The 12,585-nt window shown below is 40.9% G+C and overlaps 2 long non-coding RNA genes across 2 annotated transcripts; one reads left to right on the top strand and one right to left on the bottom strand.

Moving 5' to 3' along the window:
• Positions 1-5,550: 5,550 nt before the first annotated feature.
• LOC124081233 (uncharacterized) lies at positions 5,551-8,854 on the bottom strand. The gene is made up of 3 exons (XR_006847989.2): positions 8,721-8,854; positions 7,135-7,195; positions 5,551-6,160 (listed from the first exon to the last, which is right to left on the bottom strand). It is a non-coding gene; the product is annotated as an uncharacterized LOC124081233 (long non-coding RNA).
• On the top strand, positions 8,684-10,482 carry LOC124081232 (uncharacterized). The gene is made up of 2 exons (XR_006847988.2): positions 8,684-8,822; positions 8,922-10,482. It is a non-coding gene; the product is annotated as an uncharacterized LOC124081232 (long non-coding RNA).
• Positions 10,483-12,585: the final 2,103 nt, after the last annotated feature.

Raw genomic sequence — 12,585 nt, 5'->3', positions numbered from 1 at the left:
ACACCCCAGACCTTGTCAATACACAGCGAGATTTTTCCCTCCGAAATCTCTAACTTTAACATACACACCATTTCCCATTCTCTCAGCGTCCTCCTTAAGCCTGCTCTGAAGCACATCTGCTAGTGGCTTAGTCCCCAGCCTCCCTCAACCTAGCAGCGCCTTCCTTGTCTAACTTCTTGACCCAGCAGGCGTCCCAGGATCAACACACTGTTTCTCATAAGCCTTGTCTTTCTCCTGCCACTGTCCTGTCACCATGCTGTCATGTCTCTGGAGCAAATCACACAACAGATATATTGGATCCATTCCAAATTCCTGCTCTCCTATCTCAAAGGACACTCAGCACTTTCCAAAAGTCCTTTTGTTTATCGTTTCTTAGCCTCTTACCACTTACCACTGGGCAACTCTTCCAAAATTCAATTTCTCTACTCACATTCCCTTCCCAAACTCTGTAGTCATAGCCCTTGGCCAGAGCCTTGTCCTATTTTGTCGAAAAAGCTAAAGTCATGAGGTGTGAAATCTCATCAATTTTCTGAAAACCACATCAACAGGCTGATCACCTGCCTGACTCCTTCCCTCCATCCTCAGGCAGCCAGCTGGTGATGCAGTCTGCCTCCAGTCCAAGGGCCACTCCATCACCCACACAGCTTTCCAAGTGGAGGGTCTTGTAATTACCCCTTTCTCTCTTAATCTTCACTTCTTCACTCTTTCTTTTAAGCCTCAAACTATGCACATGTGCTTCCTGTCCTAGATACCTGTTGACCTTCTGTCTGCCTGTAGCTATAGCCCCATTTCCTTCTCAGTCAGGTTTCTGGAAAGGTAATATTATACATACACCCTCCGTGTTTCCTCATCTCTTTGTTCCTGAACCCTCTGAAATCTGACTTCCACCCCATCACTTAACTGAAATTTCTTTGACAAAGGGCATCACTGATTTTCAAAACTGATGGGTATTTCTCAATTTTCTGGTATCCCAATTTCTTGACCACACTTGACCCCCAGGACTACTAATGTCTATGGACTCTGTTCTCCTGAGTCCTGGACAAGATCCCTCTGTGCTTTCTCTTAGTCTCCCTCTTGCCTCCCTCTTCTGTGCCTCCTTTTGGTCCCAGGCTCCTTGGCTCACTCTGTGCTCCAATATCAGGTAAAGGCCCATTCTCCATGACGCTTCCCGACCAGAGCTCTCTTCCAGCCCCTCCACCTCCAGCTCTGAGGAATCCTGCCCAGGAAACGATCCTCCACCTGTTCTCTCTCTCCAGCCGGACACCCCCAAGGCTTTGGCAGGAACCTCCAGACTACTATCCTGACCCTTTCTTTTTGATCTCTTCTCCACAGAACAGTCAATACATGAAAAATTCAGGCTGACGCTCCTAGAAGGTCCCCATCACTGCCGTACCGCATCAGCTCTCTACAGCGTGGTTCAAGGTGTACAGTGTTCAAGGCCAGGGCCTTTGCTCATGTGTCCACTCTGCCTCCAATGCTCATCTTACCCTTCTTCAAATGGCAGGTCTCTAACAATTCAGCTCAGGTGTCCTCTCTCCCCAGAGGTTTCCTGGCTGCAGGTTTGACCTTCAAGCACCTTTCCTCTATAGGTGATGCACCTGTCCCACTTACCAACTCCCACATCATACTGAAGGATCAGCTTCTCTCACGACCTATTTCCACAAGAGCAAGGTCTCTGTTTTCTTTTGTCACTGTGTCCCTGCACCCCACACAGGGTAGTTGCTGACCTGACCTGAGCAGTCCCTAAGTCATGCAGTTGGCTTGGTCCTTGGTCATTCTCACTAACATGGCTGTCCAATCCACATGCAGGCTCATTGGCCCTGAGTGGCCCTGGATTCAAGGCACATGCTGACACCTGAAGAGGAAGCTAATGCTGAATTCCAGAAGAAAGGAAAACCTCTCTCTGGGCCTCTGTCTGGGGGACCTTGGGACATGATCTAGGAGTGAGGGGTCATGGACTACCCAGTTCTACCCTATGAACCAGATCTTCTTACACTTCCTCACTGCCTTCTTCCAGTAGGTTCTAGAGAGGAATATAGTAGAAAGAGACTGGAAATTGTCATCAGACCGATGTTTAGGCCCTGACTGGTACTTGGTGGAGCTTAGTACATGCACACCCATTTCCTTTCAGGGTCAATTTAAATAGGTACTAGAGTCAGGAACTCAAGAATACCAACTTTACTGAAAAAGGCAAGGTGAAGCAAATGGATAGGTATGTGTGTATTTGTATGTACACGTGGATGGACTCCCTTATTCCAATCTCCAAAATTATACAGACCCCTGAACACAGTTATAGATAACACTGTGCTCCATGACTGTCCCACCCCAGGGGAACCTGAGGCACCCATGTCCAATCCTAGGAAATGCAGAGAGACTTCAATATTTTTCTAATCTAGCAAATGGGAAAGAAACATCAGGGATATATGCTACTCGACCACCTTGCTGGTTCTCAGTCATCTCTAAAAGATGGGGATAACTGTGTCTACTCCTCTGGGCAACTGTGAAGCAGAAATAAGAATGCTATGCTCTGTCTAGGCCTCATACATGGAAGAGCTCTAGATCACTGACCACACTCCAGGATAGGGGCCTTCCTAATGTTCTTCCCCACTGTGGGAATGGATTCCACCTAAAATCCAGAATAATTTGTGGTGCCATTTCATTATTCTCTCTCAGTTAATATTTGCATAGGTATCTTTCTCTCTTGACTTACCTTACAGGTAGACAAAGCCATTTATCATAAAAGAGGAAATGAATGGGGAGGAGGTCATCAGGAATTGAAACTAATGAATATATTCTGTAAAACTGATTGAACACTGACACTGTGCCAGGAATCTTCTGGGCCTGGGGACTGGAAGACGATGCTCTGACTAGTGGCCTGGAGCTCCCTGGCTAGCCACAGGGGCTACTTCCTAGGCTTGCTGCGTTCAGTGGGTGGAGCCTCACTGCCTTCTCCAGAGGCCCACCCCCACACTAACGGGTGCACTGAGATCCTTAGTCATGGCATTGTCCTGTGGACTAAGAGAGAAGTGACCCAGGAGGTAAAAATCACACTAGTTATTCTAGGTGAGGAGGCGATGAGATAGTATGAGTTTGGCCATGGGAAGAGAAGATGAAGTGGCTTCAAGACACAGACAGAGGGACAGAAAACACTTGGTGACAGAGGGAAGGAGGTGCCAGAAGGAGGGACAGACTTACTTGTGACTAGAAAGTCAAGATGGTGGTTACCACGGGCAACAGTCAAAAGTGGGGATAAAGGATATGGTTTTGGAAGAATTTTAGGGGTGAGCTGAGTAACTTAGTGAGGATTTCTATCAGATATCCTGAAATCCAGTTCTAAAAAGTAAAGGGAAAGATGGGACCCATAGGAATTTGGAAGTCACCTCTAAATAATTTCTCTCTGAAGTAAAGTCTTCTTCTGCTTGACTGCCACAGCAGAATTCCACACACTCAGTGGCTTCAATAACACAGATTTCTTTCTCACAGTTCTGGAGGCTGGAAGTTCAAGATCAGGCACTGCAGGTCTGATTTCTCCCGTGGACTCTCCCTGTGGTTTGCAGATGGCGCCTTCGCTCTGTGTCTTCACATGGCCAATGCCACCACAGACACTGATGTCAGGCAGATGGGCCACTGCCATATTTCAGGGGGTATCTCTGATCTGAAGAACGTTTAATGCACTTCTCAATGTTAATAGCATTCTACACTCGCCCAGGGTCTGTTGTGGGCCAGCATGTGCCAGGCTGGGAATTAATTTAATCTCTGAATCTCATGATGGTAGGCATCATTATTCTTGCTTTATAGGTGGAGAGCTGCAGAGAAGTTAAGAATTCCCAAAGCCAAAGAGATAGGAGGGGACTGACCAAGCTTTCATATGAATGTGTCCGCTGTGTAAAGTTGCTTTTACATGCAGAAAAAAATCATCAGGAGGATGTTTCTTAGTCATTTCCCATGAGTCAGAATGGAGCCATTTCCAGCCCCACCTGAACAAATTGGAGTCTCTAGGTACAGAAGTTAGTGGCAAAGACAAGACACATTCCTGGGATGATTTTTCTAGCAAATTTGACCAGCTTTTTAACCAATCTGTGCATTTGCTTTGGTGTGTCTCCTTTGGGATGGGAGAATTGATGTTCCCTGTCCTCTGTGCATGTCCATGTTCCTTAATAAATTATCCTTGCTGACAGTCTGGGAGAGAACCTTTCATCATCCTGCATGGTTTGCTTAGGATAAAGCCACAGTTCACACAGCACACTGGAGAGAGGCAGGATTGACAGTCGCAGGTTTCAACACCATCGCCTGACTGAGAAGACCCCAGTGTTTATCTGCAGCTAAGACTTTGGCTCCAAACTCTGGAAACATAATCAGACTGGCTCTTTGACATTCATGCTTAGATATTTCACACTGTCTCAAATGTAACCTGTTCCAAATGGGACGTGGGATTCATTCTCTGTTAACATGATCCTTCTCACGCTTTCCCATATCAGCACTGGCACCACCATACATGGAGGAGACATAGAAGGGTTTTATCATGACTGAGATGACCAGAGTTATTTATTTACAGGTAGATCATCTTGGCGACAATCCAGGGTCAGGTTATCTACTGCTGAAAGGAGAGAAGTGGATTGGTAGCTATTAAGAAGATTAATCTGTAAAGCTTTCTGACTGATTGGATAACATTCTTTACAATAACAAAATATAATATACAAGAATGAGATAAAGAAATGCATTTATTATACAGCTTTATCCATATGAAATGGTCACTTATAGTTCAACAAGGGTTGAATCATGGCCATTGTATGATTTGCTTAATACATTATGGCACAATAGATAGGCATCTCTGTTTATGAAAAGTATTAAAATGCCTAGTTCAATAAAAATGTTCAAATCACTGTTACACCATCATTTCCTACTGGTATAAATAAGTACAAATCACAGAAAACTTTCTGGAAGGGATCATATCCAAAGTCTCAAAACAATAAAATTTCAGAGAATAATTTTACTTCAGAGAATAAGAAAATACCAGTGTCAAAGGAAATTCATTGACATGTTGTTTATAATAGGAAAAAAATGGAATTAGACAAAATATTCATTTAAAAGAGTCTTGAAGTAAATAAGTTTGTTTCATGAGATAGCACACAGCATAAAGCTGATGATAAAGAATTAAATTTAATGCATGAAAATATATATACAACATATTATTAAGGAAAGGGCAAGATATAAAATAGCATTATAAGACAATTCCATTTTATTAAGAAATTATGAGAATTTGTATCTAATTATTATAAAAATGCAGAAAAAAATTGCTAGTAAGAAGATACTCCTAAATTTTAACAGAAGCTCCATCTGGATGGTGGGATTTCAGAAGATATTTATGTGCATTTACTTTTTAGTATTTTCTAACAGTTTTGGGTATGTTTATATTATTTTTGTAACCAGAAAACAAAAACTACATCTAAGAGAAAAAAATCCAATTAGCTAAAAAAATAAATAAATAAATAAATATATATATATATATATATATATATATATATATATATATATATATGAATGATCACTTCTTATGGAAAATTGTAGTGGTTTGAAAAACTCTCCACCTTTAATATTAGTAATGACGAAACCTCCCAATACTGTTCATGATTAAACTTTTCAACATTACAAGGAGAAAGGAGGTCCCTCAGATGATATCCCAAGGGTGGTCAATGGGCAGAACCCAGGTTTGCATCTATACACAAAGCCTTTGGCCTAGAAGGTCTCAGTGGGTGTTTCATTTTTTGACAGACACACATTGCTCTGCAGGTTGGAAGCTCCACTGTTAAGTCTATCCCATGACACATTTGTCTTAAATTCTAGAGAAAAGGCATTTTCCTCTTCAACTGTTTCTGTTTTTCACATTCCTGACTTCTTGATTCCTATTCTTGAAGCATTGTGACCCTATGTACCTAACTTGGGATCTAAGTAGGTCTAGGAGTGTAAATAACTTGTTTGAATGTCAGATTTTTGTTTCAAATCGTCTTAGTGATTCTTATAACCAGCATTTTCTTTCTGAGATTCGAAGTCCTTTTTGTTGGTATGGCAGGTATGTATGGTGATATGGAGTTCAGTCTCCTAAGTAATGCCATCTAGGAAATATGAGTCCACATATAGAATTCAAGTGTTTTAATGGTTGCTGTATTCAAAAAGTAAAATAAATGGATGAAATTAGTTTTAATAGCACATTTAACTCAATATAGTATATAAAAATGCTAGTATTTCAACATGCAATCAATTATTGCACTAGTTTCTTTAGCTTTGCTTTATCCTGTTGTTACTTTCTTAAAATATACAAGTAAATACTTACAATTATGTATTCTTTCCTATTCTTAGATAAAAGGTGACATAGTAAAAGATTATTTGGCACCTGTTTTTTTCACATTATGTTTGTGGGATCACTCCATTGCAATATGTAGGTATATTTATTCATTTTTGTAGCTGCATAATCCTCCATTGTATAGATATTCCATTTTAACCAGTTTCTTCTTAATGGAATTTAAGTGTTTTTCAGTATTTTGCTATTATAAGCATTTTTCTGACAGCCTCGTACAAATTTAGTTTGTAATTTATTAAGTTATTTAAAAAGTTATTGGTATAACTTTTATGAGTTACTAAGTGAGGGATATGAAAGAAATTGAAATATGACTTTGAGTCTCAAACTGTTTATCAAGAGAAGGGATAAAATTATGACATTTACACTTTCATTTTGCAAGAATTCTTTTCATGGTTCCTCACCCTTCAGAAAGATCCTCAGTAAGGGGCTGGGGTTGTGGCTCAGTGGTAGAGCACTTGCCTAGCATGTGTGAAACACTGGGTTCTCAGCACCACATAAAAAATACATAAATAAAATAAAGATATTGTGTTCATCTACAACTAAAACAAACAAACTATATATATATATAAAACTTATATATATAACTTACTGAGGATCTTTCATATATATATATATATATATATATATATATATATATATATATATATATAAAAGATCCTCAATAAGTTGACATCACTACTTCTGGACAAACTTTGGGAGGATCAGCTGGCAGGTTCTGCCCAGACAGTCCAAGCTTAGTCCCTCCTTTGCCTTGAATGCACACACCACAGACGTACCATGCGATCACTTCCAAGGGACTGGGCACAAGTGGGTAAAGTCAAGTCGTTCTTCTGTAACCTGTGGTCATGTGAAAAAGAAAAAAATCTCATTTCCAAACAACAGCAGGCTGGCTTGCCTGGTGGCAGAGCATTTTATGGGCATATGAGGTAACGGTGCTGGGAGCTCAGGATGACATGTCAGTCACATTAGCATCTGGGACTTCCCAAGTCCGGCAAAGCCTCATGTTGGCTGTTATGGTTTGGATATGAAGTTTCCCCCAAAGTTCCTGTCCATGAAGGAATATTCAGAGCTAAAATGATTAGATTATGAGAACGAACACCCCAGCCCTCCACACTAGTTTGAATGGTCTGAAGAGGTGGTAACTCTAGACAGGTGGAGTGTGGATGGAGGACGTGGGTCACTGGGGGTTGCCCTGGAAGGGTGCATCTTCCCTGTGGCCCCTCCCCTCTGCCCCACCCCCCCGTTTCCTGGCTTGATGAATTGCTGAGTGGCTTTCCTCCCCTGGGCTCTTTCTCCGTTGCTGCCTCACCTTGGGTCCAGAGCAATGGTGTTGGCAGTCTGTGGACTGAGACCTCTGAAACCCTGAGTCCCAAATAAACTCTTCTTCCTCTAAGTTGTTCTGGTTGTGTGATTTGGTCACAGTGATGCAAAAGCTGACTAAAGCTGATCCATCATCACCACCACCCAGCACATTCCCCGTGGGGCCTGGGGAGGTACGCGTCCCCTCCCCTCTTCTTCTTAGGCTCTGCTGTGTCAGTCTCCTTCAGACAGGTGGGACAGCCTCTCACCCTTCATTTTCACTGCCAGACCTCGAATCCTGTACTCTGGGGCCATTTCTGCCATCTCGACCCACCCCAGCACTAGAAGGTTAATAAGAATAATAACTAAATTACAAGCAAAATTGTTCTCCAGATAGATGACAACTTTGTACTCAGCAGAAATGACCCTGGCTTAACGTATCCTAAACAGTAGCAGAGTCTCCATGGCATATCTTTCAAAACTGAAGAACGTTTCAGTATTTTCAAAATGTTACCATCACAAGTTGAGGACACTGGCAGGAGAAGTAATTTTGTGCCAAGTCTTTCTCTCTTATTGCCAAACCCATTAGAAGGCACTAACCTCCTTCCCAGAAGGCCACTCCCCTGCACACGGAGCAGTGGTCACTCTCAGCCAAGGACAGGAGAGTCCCCATCTGATTCATTTTTATGCTTAGGCTTTGAAGAGTAGGGAATTGTTATGATCCTGGAAAAGCCTTTTAGATGACTGCGTTTTAATTCTTGAGAACAATTTGGAATAAAGACATTAAGGAGGAGATTAACTAGCTTTACAATGCTTATCAGAGTTAAAAGTTGAAAGGAGTAGGCTATAAAAGCCATAGAAGCTGGAAGGCGGCCCACAAGCATGTACATTTTAAAAGTTATTCATTGACTCTTGGATAGGAGGGGCTTTTTCTTTTTTTAGTAACTACCCAGAAAGTCCGGAGCTCAGACTTAAAAATAAAGCTTCAGGCACATCCCAGCTCTTCCCAGCCCTCTGCTTGCAAAGCTAACATGGCCTTGAGCAGTCTTAATCCTGAACCTACCTGGGAAATCCCCTTCTTCCAACAGGGGCATAGTTCTGGCTGACTCTGGAGCCCAGCTGGTGCACGTGGATTGGGATCAAGAGGACAAGTTTGTGAATCAAGGTCAGCAGTCACTGGCTTCAAACCTTAAAATTCCCGACAGTGCTGCCATCCTTGAGAAAAATGTCTTTGGACTGATTATGGATCCCTCTTTCCCAACAGGGGCTCTAGGCAAAGGGAAACTTTTGCTGGAGGAAACAGAAGCATTGAAGACTCGTCTATGCCAAGGCTTCTGCTAGAATGAACTTATCCAGTAAGTATGCCCAAAGCCAAAGGCAGGTTTATCTGGTGTGTTGTCAAAATTTGGCTGGAAACAGGAGAAAACCATGTGTACCACCAAATTTCCTGGCTTCCCCAGGCACAGGGGCTCTTGAAGAGATGTTGTGATGGCCCTTTGTGAATGTGCCCAGTCTGGAAATGGACAAATGCTGTACAGAAGGTAGGGCATATGTGAGTTCTGCCCTGTGGTATCTGCAGAAAGTGGGCGATTTTAACAAAGCCATGGGAGGAAGCCTGCATGATGACAGTGCATGCCTTGAAATGGACTAAACGTGTGGAAAATTAATGGACAAGGGGGCTTTTGAAATTCTAATGTATAAGAAATTTCTGGAAGGACTGAGTTTTTGAGTCTTTAAAACTTCCCAAGCAGCTGAGTTCCTGGGAAAGGTCAGGGCCAAATATACCTTTTAACAGGTATATTCTCAAAAAAGACATGAACAGAATGGTTGAGGTCTTTGCTCAGTTGGATATCTGTGTGACACCTTCAGTATTCAGTCTTTGGATGATATTCCCCAACTCCTGAAGAATAAAGAGCGCCCTTCTCTTTTATCACGTATTGGCAGGAGGTGACAGTCTTCTGAAAACACCGGCTTTTGTCCTTTCCCAGGAAAGTCCACCTCTAGAACACTCAGAAGAGAAACCAGAAAATATGGATTTGGCAAAGAAATGGTAGCCCAACACCATCCTTTGGAAGCGATTAAAAGCAACCGGCCAACAACAAATCAATAAAAAGAGCCTATTTTATTTTATCTTATTTTTTTTTTCAAAAATACAGACATTACTCTTTATTACAACAAAATGCTTATCACAATATAAATGCACAGGAAATATTTGATTAGTGGTATCTTTAAAATTTAATTTAACTGTGGTAATAAAATTTAATCATAAACCTGGCAATATGACATAAAAATCTCAATTCTAATATTTGTATCTAATTATAAATAAAAGTGTGCTAAAAGGTTAAATAAGGGTGCATTGAATTAATATCTTATACTAAAATTTATAAACAATAAAAAGCATAATACAAGATTGATTATGTAAAAATTTACAGTATATCTATAAAATATAATATGCATAGAAAATGTCGGCTATATGTAAAATTAATTGAAGAGTTGATTACAAATCAGACTGAACAGAAGTAAAGAAACAAAAAGGAAATTCATCAAAATTATTAAGATAATTAACTGCATATTGAATTATAGGCAAGTTTATAGTCAAGATTGATAAAAAAAGAAAATCTAGAAAAGAGCCTATTTTATTAGTGATCTGATATATTTCAGTTTGTTTGTAAAATTTTGGGAAATCATAAGCATTTTCATTTGGGTAGAGTTTCTTCTCATGTTAAGATAAAAACCTTGTGCTTTCAGAAAACTTCAAAAATATTTGCATATGTTAGCTGTTAGACTTCTATGATTTTTATGTCAAATAAAGGCTATAAAAATTATATGTTATCATTATTTTAATTGTAATCCAAACCAGCAACATATTTGATCAGTTTTCTACTTGAAGTAGCTCTAAAAATGACACATGTTCTTACATGAACATGCTTCCCAGAAGAAAGTCACCTACCTCTATTTTCTTGGGTTTGCAGTAGTGAGGAAAGAGAGAGAGAGAGAGATGGTTTAAAATTTAATCATTACACATAATGTATTTCAAGGTGGGGCAATTTGGAAAGAACACTACTAGATGGTTATACTTTAACAAAATGTAAATATACCTACTTTAAGACTCAAAATCCAGACAAGCATGTACATTGCAATGTATCAAGGATTCTGTACTTTGACATATAGTGAGAGATATGCAGAGGTAAACTGATTGACTGCCTGCCTTATTTGCATTCTTCCTTCCTGCCCCTTGTCACACAAAGTGATCTCATTGCACAGCAATGATCTCTTCCTTCCAGCTCAGGTGGCTTTGTTAGTGTATACTTGCTTCACTGTCTCTATCCCTCAGAATTATAATGTCGCTGCCAGGAAACTTTTTGGGGGGTATAGTTCAAGCAAATAGACTTCCCCCCTCAAATTTTAAGTTTCATTTTTCTTAAATTATGTGAATTTAAATAGAGTTTCAATAGATTAGTACATACAACATTTTTTTTAAGTTTGTAAATCACATAAGCTCATTTTTGTTCCCCATGGGAGACACTGAGGGGCACAAGTCTGCCTTCGAAGACCAAGATGCTCACATGTCCCCTTCTGTCCTTTCAGACTGCTTAGTCAGCCTTTTCACTGTTGGGACCCAAAGACAATTAGAGGAAGAAAAGTTTATTTTGGGACTCAAGGTTTTAGAGAGCTCAGTCCATAGAAGGCTGACTCCATTCCTCAGGGCTCCAGGTGAGGTAGAGCATCATGGCAGAAGAGTGTGGTGGAGGAAGGCGGCTCAGGACATGGCACCAGGAAGGAGAGAGAGAGAGTGCTTCTCACCAGGACAAAATATATACCCCAAAGTCACACCCCCAGGGACCCACCTCCTCCAGCCACACCAGATCAACCTCCAGTTATCACCCAGTTAATCCCGTCAGGGGGAGGATAATTTACTGATTAGGTTAAGGTTCTCATAACCCAACATTTCACCTCTAAACTTTCTTGGATTGCCTCATACTTGCACTTTTGGGGGACACCTCACCTATAATCCATAATACAGGCTTGAGCTGGGAAGCATATTTATCTATTCTATAAAAATTCTACTTATTTATCTTCCTCTTTAGGCCAACTACAGTTGATGTTTGTATGAGGGGGGGCAGAGATAAATAAATAAATAGACCAGGTAGTAGAAGAAATAAACTCATAGCTGCCCTTGTAAATTTGTACACAGGTCCAGGGAGTGTGAAGGAGGAGCTGTCAAGTCTCCTGGCAGGGAAAGGAGTGTCATCTGGGGTCTGTTTAGGACAGATTGTCATGTTGTGTTTGGGAAAAATGGATAGTTGAGAAGAGTATTTCCAGTTAGAAGGATCAACATGGGTAAAGTCCCAGAGTTGAATCAAGGTAGCTTTCGTCATCTGTTTCTATTGCTATCACTGACTATCAAAGACCCAGTAATTTATAAAAAATAAAAGTTTAGTCTACTCACAGTTCTGGAGATCCAAGGTTGAGGGGAGACATCCATAGAAACTATTCTTGCTGATGGGGAATCTCTTCAGAGACCTGAGGATGTACCGGCCATCTCATGGCAAGAGAAATACATGAGAGATGGCCAAATTGGCTTTCGTAACAGACCCATTTTCATGATAATTCACTAACGTATTAGTCTATTCATCTATGAATGGATTAATCCATCCTTGAGAGGAGAACTCCCATGACCCAGTTACTTCCCAAAGGCGTCACCTCCAAATACCATTAATGTCTGACTTTGGTGGTTGAGTTTTCAACACATGATCCTGGGGGACATTCAAACCATAGCAGTGGCCTTCACCAAGATCAGATCATTTGATGAGTACTGTCATGTTATTGCACTTAGCAGTATATCATGCTGTCTTTCCTGGAGGGTTCACAGAGATCTCTTTCATTCTTTTTAATAGCACAAATGACATTGTGTGGATATGCCACAA

Source organism: Marmota monax, unplaced genomic scaffold, assembly GCF_021218885.2.
Source record: "Marmota monax isolate L192 unplaced genomic scaffold, Marmota_monax_Labrador192_F-V1.1 WCK01_AAM20220418_F8-fsc00114, whole genome shotgun sequence".
NCBI classification, from domain to species: Eukaryota; Metazoa; Chordata; class Mammalia; order Rodentia; family Sciuridae; genus Marmota; species Marmota monax.
Note: the sequence above shows the minus strand (reverse complement) of the source record. Positions and strands in the feature narration are given on the sequence as shown.